Raw genomic sequence first — 11,656 nt, forward strand, 5'->3', positions numbered from 1 at the left:
AAAATAGAGCTATTATCTGGGATTCTGGATGACATCCTTTTAGATCCAATGACAGTGGCACTTGAAACCTTGCTACCATCCTTGGAGCCATCGGTAAAAATAGAGCGATGGGTATCATATTTTGGGCATATTCTTGTTCATAGACCAACTGGTTTGTGTCAGCTTTTTTTAGGGTAGTTAGTGTTAGGTCTAACTCTGGTTTGACTAGTTGCCAAGGAAGTGTAGACAGTAACCGGTATGGTGAGATAGTAGAAAGATCAATATTAGCTGCGATAATATGTGGCTTAATTCTGAACCCTAGAGGAGGAACAAGTTTTGGTTTTGATTGAAATAAATTTTCATTCATGGGATTAAACACACAGTCGTATGCTGGATTCGACGGATTTGAGTATAATTTAGTCACATATTGCAACGAAAGTTTAATTCGACGTTGTTTGAGAGACGGTTCGTCAGCCTCTACATATAAGCTGTTAACTGGTGATGTTCTAAAGGCACCAAGACAGAGCCTCAGGCCTTGATGATGTACTGAATCTAATAATTTTAAGTTGCTTTTACAGGCTCTGCCATAAACGATGGAACCATAATCGAGTTTGGAACGGATGAGAGAACGATATAAATGAAGGAGAGTTGTCAGTTCCCTCCCCATTTTGAATGAGAAACGACTTTCAAGAAGTCAATTGCCTTCAGACATTTAGTCTTCACATATTTTACATGTTGTAAAAATGTTAGATGATTATCAAATTTAATACCCAAGAACTTGGCTTCCTTGACAACTTTAATAGGAAAACCAGCCAAAAATAGTTCAGGGTCCTTATGCGGTTTATATTTGCGGCAAGAATTGATACAGTTTGTTGTGACTTTATAGAACTTAAACCCATTCTCTAAAGACCATTTCTGTATTTTATTGAGGCATAATTGTAGCGGTCTCTCAATAGTGTGCATATTTTTACCACGACAAGATATATCAAAATCAGCTTCGAAAAGTGATCCATCCACTGCATCACTTAAAACCTTTGAAAGACTATCCTGATTATAATGGTCAGACAGGGTTGAACCCACTCGGTTGGTTGGTTGGTTGGTTAGTTGGTTGGTTTGATGTTTAACGCCGCAATCAGCAATATTCCAGCTATATGACGGCGGTCTGTAAATAACCCACTCGGACTTGAAATTGCCTGCCGGCTAAAAACTGTGATATAAAATGTGGTAAGCTGCTTCTCAGACCAAACTCGTGTAAATCTTTTAAAATGCCATGATTCCAGGTAGCGTCGTAAGCTTTCTCAAGATCGAAAAATAATAACACTGCATGTTGTTTGTTAACAATAGCATTTTTCACAAACAATTCCAATCGTACTAAATGATCAATAGTACTTCCATTTTTGCGGAAAACACATTCAATATTTGTTAGCAGGTTATTGGTTTCTAAGAACCAAACTAATCTATTATTTACCATTCACTCCATGGTTTTACAGACACAACTGGATAAAGATATAGGACGGTAATTTGATGGATCTGTTTGGTCCCGACCAGGCTTTGGGATAGGGTCTACAATGGCATTATGCCAAGAAGGAGGAAAATTCCCCGACGTCCATATTTGATCAAATATTTCTAAAAGTGTTTCTAGACATGATTTAAGGCAAATGTTTCAGGAGCTGATAGTGAATATTATCAGCATCAGCTGCTGTATCGTGAGCTTGCCCATGGGCTGTATGTAGTTAATGGAAGGAAAACACTTCATTATAGTCTTCCCCGTTATCAGAGTTAAAATTAACACTTTTCTTTTCCTGTTGTTTCTGATATTTTATTAATTCAGGGACAGAACTAGACGATGACGAATATTTTGCCAATGTTTCACCAAGTTTATTGGCAATGTCTGATTTATCAGTTAATAACTGATCACCTTCCTTAAGATGGTGAATAGAAGACTTTGATCCTTTGCCTTTAATTTTGTGTAGGCACTCGTGAAGAGCAACCTCCTCGTGGTGAGTGCTGGGTAGCGCTAATAGCTCATCCCCCTTGTGGACTCGGGGTAGAATTTGTCCACAGCACCCCATTGCTGGTCGTAAGAGGCGATCGAATTGGGCAACCCGTTTGCCGTGGGTTGCGCCCCTGTGTCGGCGGAGGACGGCATTCTGGTGTTTGAGGGCACTGGAGCCAGGAACCGGTGTTCCTTTTGCCCAACACACCACTTTGACCCTTACTTCGCCTAGACGGGTGGTAGAATTGGCCTGATTCTATCAATCGGCTGGTCACGCCATGCCCTGTGCTTGGAAAACATATCTCAGAAATATCATATTTAAAACTGGTTCATTCTGAAACATGATATGGTTATTAATGCATATATGTATATGCCAGAAGGCGGTGGCTCATGGGCCAATATGGGGATACGGACCTCTGAAATCTGTGGTTCTTGGGAATTATGTCATGGGCCGAACCAGCCTGACATTACTTCTTTTAGTTTTCATAGCTTTTCAAGTCTTTATTTCTGGAGTATAAAATCACTGTAACCTTGGTGTTGTAGCCGGGCTTCCACTGCACGCCATCGTTGTTGACACACGATGGCGGGTAGGGAGCAGGGATGCTAAAACTTATACTTACAACATGTCTCTAAATCTGCACTCTGTTTCTTCAAAAACAAACAAACGTTGGCATACAGATTCTGTCTCGTCTGATGAAGATGTCTCTCCACAAGTGGCCGATTCTTGGCCTAGGTTCATCGTCATTTCATCCGCTGATGGCTCTCCTTCAAAGCTCAATCCTTTTGTCATCTCCAAGGGAATCCAAAGTACCTGTGGGGACGTCAAGAATGTCATACGTCTTCGTTCTGGCTCAATCCTTGTTGAATGTGCACGGAGACAACAATCCGTTAATCTGCTTGGTCTCCAGCAGTTTGTTAACACAAAGGTTGTTGTCTCAGTGCACAAGACACTGAATTCTTGCAGAGGTATTGTGTGAGATCACGCGCGCTGTCTGTCAGACATGGCAGAAGAAGACATAGCAACTGAATTACAGAACCAAGGCGTCACTGCAGTAAAACGATTTACCAGAAAGACACAGGATGGTAAGATTGTCAACACACAAACTTATCTTTTCACTTTTGCAATGTCAACTCTTCCTAAATAAATTAAAGCTGGTTACTTTAACATTGGAGTGGAGGTTTATGTCCCAAAACCACTCCGATGTTATAAGTGTCAAAAGTTCGTCCACGGAGCTAAATTTTGCATTGTTAAGACAAGATGCCTCCGTTGTAGTTGAACTCATGAGAGTTCAGACTGCACAAATGACATCAAACTGCGACAGAAACCACTTATCCTCATCTAAATCCTGTCATGTATTTGAACATGAAGCCAAAATAGTAAAAATCAAAGTCACAAACAACAATTCTTACACTGAGGCCAAAAAGTTACTTCCATTGCAAACTCGATCAAACAAATCGTATTCAGCTGTTGTGTCCTCTCCAACTCATGTAGTGAAAGTATCGACAATCTCTACACAAACCAATATATCTTGGGTTCAGGATGAACAGATTACCATTGGTGAAACCAAGACATCTCACATAGTTCCGTCAAAAGTATCATCTGCTTCCCAAACAGAGACCTTGCTAGCGACACCTAAAATTACTGAACTGATAGAACCAGAAACAACCACTAAAATGCAAACAGTTTCAGGTGAAGCCCACTTGTCAAAACAGACAAAAAAGCAATTGAAGAAGAAAGGCAGGGCACTCCAGCACTTGGAGGCGCCTTCTCCTATAACAACACCTATGGAGGTTCATAATCCTTTTGAGCCTCTGGAGATGGAGGTTAGTCCCTCATGATCAGTCTCAGTCCATGGGAATGGACTTCCCTCCCGCTCACGATCTCCAGTTGATCCACCATGAGTAGCTCTTCTCACATTATCCAATGGAATTGCAGAGGACTAAGGAACAACTTAAATGATTTACAATTATTAATTCAGGATTATAAACCATCAGCACTATGCTAAGAGACGTACTTAAAAAATACTGATTTAATTGACATTAGACAGTATGATTTGTATCATTTCTATTCACCTCCAGCTGCTAAAGCCACTGGAGGCTCTTCTGTCGAGGTGAAGCAGGGTATTATACATAGCCTTGTTCCTCTTAATACGCCACTTCAAGCTTTTGCTGTTCGGTTAACTTTAAACTTTGGTTTCACGTTATGTTCTCTTTATATACCTCCATCTTCCACTCTTCACATAATTGATCTTCAAGCCCTATATGACCAGCTCCCCAAACCCTGTATCATCATGGGAGATCTCAATGGGCATAATCCACTTTGGGGTGGTACTGCTAATAACCATAATGGGAAAATATTAGAAGACTTTATTTCGAACAATGACTCTAAACTTATTTACATCTCAGTACAGGCACATATTCATCTCTTGATTTATCACTCACAAACTCTGAACTATTAAATGAATTTGAATGGTCAGTCCACGACGACCTCTGTGACCATTTCCCGACTATTCTTAAAAACATAACTCCATCTGATGTTCCTCCATCATCAAGATGGAACTTCAGTAAAGCTGACTGGTTGTCGTTCGAATTACTCTGTGAAAACAAGTTACATCCTGGTCGTTTTATTGATGTTCCTGATTCAGTACGAATATTTTCTGATGAACTAAATCACATAGCTGATGAATGTATTCCTAAGTCCTCTGCTAATCCACACATCCGTAAACCATGGTTTAATGATACTTGCAAACAAGCTAGGAAAGCACGGAAGAAAGCTGAAAAGTATTTCCGTCACCATCCTATGGTACATAATTTAAATAAATTCAAAATTGTAAATGCTAAAGCACGGCGTACGTTTAAGCAAAATAAACGCATGCCAATTCACGTACGCCAATGTCGAAGGTATGGAACATGATTAAAAAAATCAAAGGTAAGGGATCTAAATCTGGTATCCACCATCTTCAAAATGGGAATGAATTATTCACTTATAAAACAGATATTGCTATATAAACTGGGTGAAACTTTGGCTAAACATTCTCCCTCATCAAATTATGTACCTCAATTCCAAAAATACCAAAAACAGCAGGAATTCATGCACTACATACTGCCCTTGGACAAGCTCACGATACTGCTACTGGAGCTGATAACATACATTATCAACTCCTATAGCACTTACCAGAATCATGTTTACTATCGCTGTTAAATATTTTTGATGAAATCTGGATGACAGGAAGTTTTCCACCTTCATGGCATGCGGCTATTGTTGTTGTCCTAAAACAGGACGTGATCACACTGATCCATGAAATTATCGTCCAATTTTATTGACAAGCTGCGTTTGCAAAACCACTGAACGCATGATAAACAATCGACTTGTTTGGTACTTAGAAACCAATAACCTGCTAACAAATATTGAATGTGGTTTCCGCAAAAATGGAAGTACTATTGATCATTTAGTACGATTGGAATCATTCGTTAAAAATGCCATAATAAACAAACAACATGCAGTGTCTATCTTTTCGATCTTGAAAAAGCATATGACACTACATGGAAACATGGTATTTTAAAAGATTTACATGATTTTGGATTGCGAGGTTGTTTGCCTCAGTTTATATCCAACTTTTTAACAGACAGACAATTTCAGGTCCGCATGGGTTCCACACTGTCTGATCATTATAATCAGGATCAAGGTGTCCCTCAAGGCAGTATTTTGTCCACTCCACCCCTTGGAATAAGAATAAAACATCATATTTCAGTTGCTAAAATACATCTTGACAATATAGCTCCCACAAAACTTTTGTTTTCTCCGCCATGGCAATTGGTGATGCCAGAATTGGATCTATCCTTAACTAAACTCAAGAAATCGGAAACAAATCAGCTTAGTTATCAACAAGAATATAATGAATTAAGAAGCAAATATGATACTTATAAATCTATATTTACCGATGGATCTAAGGATGGTGACGCAGTTGCCAGCGCGACCATCATTGGATCCAGGACTATATCTTCAAGACTTCCAGATAACTGTTCCATTTTTACGGCCGAATCCAAGGCCATATTAACAGCATTAGAGTACATAAGTAAACATTCCAAACATAAGCAATATATTATATTTTCAGATTCTCTTTCTTGTCTCCAGGCAATTAAAAATCAGTCTTGTAAACATCCACTTTTAATTGAAATTATTGAATAATTAAATGTTCTTGCTACTGGCCAGTGCGACATCGTTTTTTGTTGGTTCCCCAACCATGTTGGTATTCTTGGGAACACAATGGCCGATGCTGCTGCAAAAGCAGCACTCAACAAATCTGTGACACCACTTCTTCTTCCCTATAGTGATTATAAACCTGTTATTAGATGTTTCATCCGAGATCTAATGCAGAAGAAGTGGGACATCCAAGTAGAATTACATGAAATTCAACCCACTATTGGTTACACCTACTTGGGTTGTCAGTCCAGATTTGAAGAGGACGTATTAAGACAATGTTCCTGGAACGAGTGCTCTCAACTACCAGAATGCCGTCCCCCGCCGACACAGGGGCGCAACCCACGGCAAACAGGTTGCCCAATTCGGTCGCCTTTTACAACCAGCAATGGGGTGCTGTGGAAAAAAATTCTGCCCCGGTTCCACACGGGGGAAGAGCTATTAGCGTTACCCAGCACTCACCACGGGGAGGTAGCTCTTCACGAGTGCAGCATGTACATGTAGAGAGAACCTAGTAATCTATTGAACATGCGATTGTTTCGTACTCTCTAAACTCCTAAGTGCGTGTAAAACATTTGCATACCAATGTTTAATTCCTTAACAGGTTTGTGTATAACACTCTTAGCTTTACCACACATAAAAACAAACGTGGATTTTACCGACATGATAAAACGTTACGACCCGCGTCACCGCAGGCTTTCCTTTTGCAATTAAGCTGCCATGGCTTTGAACGCAAATCACCCCCTAGAAAAACCAAAAACGTAATTTAAACTTGTTCAAAGTGCACAATTGTGACAGGTGTAATCCAGACGGAAGATAAGTAATGATGTATGCACATTGAATGTGCCATGTAACGCAAATATTACCATACACCAGGTGAGGCAAATTGCCATATGCGTTCGTATTTTGGAGCTTCTTAAATGATGTTTGCTTGTTTGTTGTTTAACGCCACACTCAGCAATATTCCAGCTATATGACGGCGGTCTGTAAATCCAGTGATTGATATCATGAGCATCGATCCACGTAAATAGGATCGATGACATGTATCAACCAAGTCAGCGAGCCTGGCTACCCGACCCTGTTAGTCGCCTCTTACGACAAGTATAGTCGCCTTTTAGGGCTCAGTCAGACATTGAGGATTTTTACTGCCGTCCTTGATAGGACCATTCCCGATTAAAATTTGTCTGATCAAGATCTTGTGATTCGTGGCGGGAAATTCACAAACATTCAGATATTGTTCAGGAAGCGTCCCGATTCAGCCGTTTCCAGCTTTCTCTAGCCGGAACCCATTTTTGACCTGAACGATGACGTCATAGCACCTGTGTAAAACATTTGAACAGCCACAAGAAACTGGGAAAATAAAAGCTAATATTGTTGGCAAAAGTCATATACGTTGTATTAGTTGAGAGAGATGTGATATTTTGTCGTGGGCCAATTCTACCACCCGTCCAAGTGAAGTTAAGGGTCGAATCGGTGTGTTGGGCAAAATGAACACCTGTTTCTGGCTCCAGTGCCCTCAACCAACGTCAAACAGGTTGTCTAATTCGGTCGCCTCTTATGACCGGCAATGGATGCTGGGGACACATTCTACCCCGTGTCCCCAGTGATATGTAGGAACTTAAGTATTTGAACTTCTCTGTTTATGGCCATCGAATAAAAAAAATAATATCCGCCAGTCTGACAGTGTTAATGTTGCAATAGTACAATGTTGCATCTTCGGGGATACGTCATGAATTACCATACAGGACACACGCCACCCTGGGCCCCATATAAAAAGATATGTAGTTTACCAAAGAGTTGTGACTGTCATGGCGCTTGGATTGTTAAAAGGCCCATGAAGGCATGCTTCCGGAGAAGGAAAAGGTGAAATACTGTTTGTTTGTTTGTTTGTTGTTTAACGCCGCGCTCAGCAATATTCCAGCTATACGACGGTGGTCTGTAAATAATCGAATCTGGACCAGACAGTCCAGTGATTGATATCATGAGCATCGATCCACGCAATTGGGATACGATGACATTCATCAACCAAGTCAGCGAGCCTGGCCACCCGATCCCGCGAGTTGCCTCTTACGACAAATAGCCGCCTTTCACGGCAAGCATAGGTTGATGAATACCTATTCTGACCCGAATCTTCACGGATGATTCGTCCACTTGAATTGTGCTATCAGCTGCTATTGTTTTTAATGTGACATTCGTCTGAAAGGATGGGAAGCCACTGACGACCCATAGGTAGAACATGAAAAGTGGTCCCCCGACTGTCCCTACAATAAAATGGTCGGGACAGAAGAACGTTCACATGAAGGAAGCTACTTTCTTGAGACAAACCATCGTAACCTCTATTTGTATGAGGGATGAAAAAGCGCATCAACCAGTGGGGGAAAAGGCTACGGTTTGTTACAACCAATGTATTTGTAATGACAATAAAACGCATTCATATACACACTACAAAAAGACAATTATATAGTTATGTCTAAATACAATTCGAAAATAGTCACTAAAAACGGTTTTAAATTTAAAAGACCAATTGTGTACATTATTGTCGAAAATATAAGCAATATAAACATCATGATTACGGCTACATCGTTTATGGAGGAACATGCGATTGCGTTTTCATCCCCTATATGAGGAAATTGCCAAAATAAACCTTCTCTTATTCCCCTTCATGGAATAAGGATAAAAACTGCCATTTCTGCTGCAAATAATAAACCCTGGAAATATTTCTCCTCACCGCCTTTTGTCTTCGCATCCCTGGCAACTGGTCCAGCCGGAGATAGACCTGACATTAGCAAAACTGAAGAAATCCGAAACTAATCAACTCATTTCTAAACATAAATAATATCAACTTAGAATTAATATGATATATTCCAATCTATATTTACAGATGGGTCCAAGGATGGCGACGCAGTTGCTTGCGCTACTATCAATGGATCCAGAACCTCGTCAAGATCACCAGATGATTGTTAAATTTTCACGGAAGAAGCAAAAGGCCCTTATATAGATACATCTAAGCATAAGGAGTTTATAATAGTTTCATACTCTCTTTCGTGTCTTCAGGCTATCAAAACCATAACTTGTCAACATCCCCTCATAATCGAAATTGTTGAATCGCATAATGATCTAGCTTCTGGCCAATACGACATAGTTTTCTATTAGTTACCAAGCGTTGTTTCAGCCATTGGTAACACGATGGCTGACTTTTGATCCCATACAGTGATTATAATCAGAGATATAATGCAAAAGAAGTGTGACACCCAGGTAGGTATTAATACATTACACCAAAGTAAACCAACTATTGGTTACACCTACTTGGGTTGTCAGTCCATATTTGAAGAGGTCGTCATGCGGCGATGTCGTATTGGCCCCAGCAGATATGCTCATGAATGTTTATGGAAAGATGAGGATCCTCCATTCTGTATGCCTTGTAATGAGAGAATGACGGTCAAGCATGACAAGGGATAAATATTCTAAATGTTCATCTGTCAAGGATCTTTTTAATAGTAGTAGTTCTCATTCAATTATTGTTTAAAGGAGAAATATAATTGTTTAAAACTTGTTGATTAATATGTTTTGAAAATAAATAAATGTTTTAAATTTGGAAGATAAAATAAGCAACTGAGATTGTCAGTGGCTGTATCCACGATGGGGGTTGAAGTACTGTAAAACTATTGTTATCGAGTAAGTTCCACATCATTCAAGGTTAATTTAGGCCCAACACGACATTAATCGTAGTACAATTGATAGTTTTAATTGATGGCTAAACTTGCATACAATCGCCAGCAGCTGAAGAGATGGAGTAAATCCTGCCGGGGTCCATGTAGGCAGCAAAGGTGTTATGAGTCCCCTAGGTCCCGAGTATGGTGATCTACCTTCAATTCACTGATTATAACTGTAAAACTAATTTTAGAACAATAAAATGATCAGATTTTAACAGACTATACATTATAAAAAAATGGCTGCAGATCACCAGCAACCATACGAATGCACTATGCACGTTGTAATTTCATGTGAGTGTTTGGGGAATTTTATTTCCCGAGGAAAGATTGCAAGCTAGATTTTCAAACAAGTGCTAAAGGTACTAGCTTGATAAGGTACCTGTATCGGGTAGCCTAGTGGTTAAAGCGTTCGCTCTTCACGCCGAAGACCCGGGTTCGATTCCCGACATGGGTACGATGTGTGAAGCCCATTTCTGGTGTTCCCCGCCGTGATATTGCTGGAATAGTGCTAAAAGCGGCGTAAAATCTCATTCATTCACTCACTCACTTTACCGAACATTGCATTGTAAGAAAAGGGAATTTTTAAATCCACTCTTCATTAATAGCTTGGTACTCGAAAAAGTGAGAAAGTTATGACATGCTTCATATGGAATAGGATTCTATTGTAATGTTTTAGATCTTCATTTAATATAGTTTGTAGTGACATCAATCATTCAGAACACCACAACACTGAGCTGTATGTTACTACGTAGGTTATCTCACATATGGGGGCAGTCGGGTAGCCTAGTGGTTAAAGCGTTCGCTCGTCACGCCAAAGACCCGGGTTCGATTCCCGACATGTGTACAATGTGTGAAGCCCATTTCTGGTGTCCCCCGCCGTGATATTGCTGGAATATTGCTAAAAGCGGCGTAAAACCATACTCACTCACTCACTCACTATTTCACATATGTGTAGCAAAGTCATTGTGTCCCGCACCGTTGCAGGAAAAGAGGCCGAGTACAATGCACTGACTCACTCATTCTTTGCCACAGATATTATTGAAACTAATGAAGCTGAGTATATACTACTAAAAAACTTGACATTCACAGACGGTTTATATTGTTGCTATCAGTGTTTGTTATTTTAACCAAATCATTTAAGTGACATCTGGTCCGTATAACACTGCTCCACTCGATTATATATTCAATATTTGGTAAAATGTCGGTTCAACCCATGTTTTACATGTACATGTGGATAAAATAGTTACTCAAAAGAAGCGATATTTATGTCGCCATTGTCGATTTTGGCATTAGGTATTGCATCAGACAGGCATTTTACACTTGGTGATCTGGATATGGCTTAACTTTCGTTTGTTTGCAGTTCTTTGTGAGACATCGTGAAATGTCGAAAAAACCACTGATATTACCTTTCCACATTTTGACATGTTGTGGTCTATGGCAGTCTGTAGTTAGCACGCCACAATACGATAAAAAAAATTCAGGAAAAACATTAGAATAATAAAAAAGCATCTAGTGAAATGCAGTGAAACATATTTAACCAGTATCAAGTGCTACACGCCACCTACGTGTGATATGTGTAATACCTAAAAGTGTGCTGTCAATATGTGAGTATGTCAAAGCTTGGTCTTCAACAAAAGTTGCAGTTGCTCTGTGTAAAGAGAATCTGGTAATCTATAGATCGTGTGGTTGTGTCGCACTTGCTAAACCCCCAAGCGCATGTTATCAAAATGTTCACCACAGTGCACAGCAATGCTTAATCCCTTAACA

This window comes from Haliotis cracherodii, unplaced genomic scaffold, assembly GCF_022045235.1.
Source record: "Haliotis cracherodii isolate W230 unplaced genomic scaffold, xgHalCrac1.p SCAF_19, whole genome shotgun sequence".
NCBI lineage: Eukaryota > Metazoa > Mollusca > Gastropoda > Lepetellida > Haliotidae > Haliotis > Haliotis cracherodii.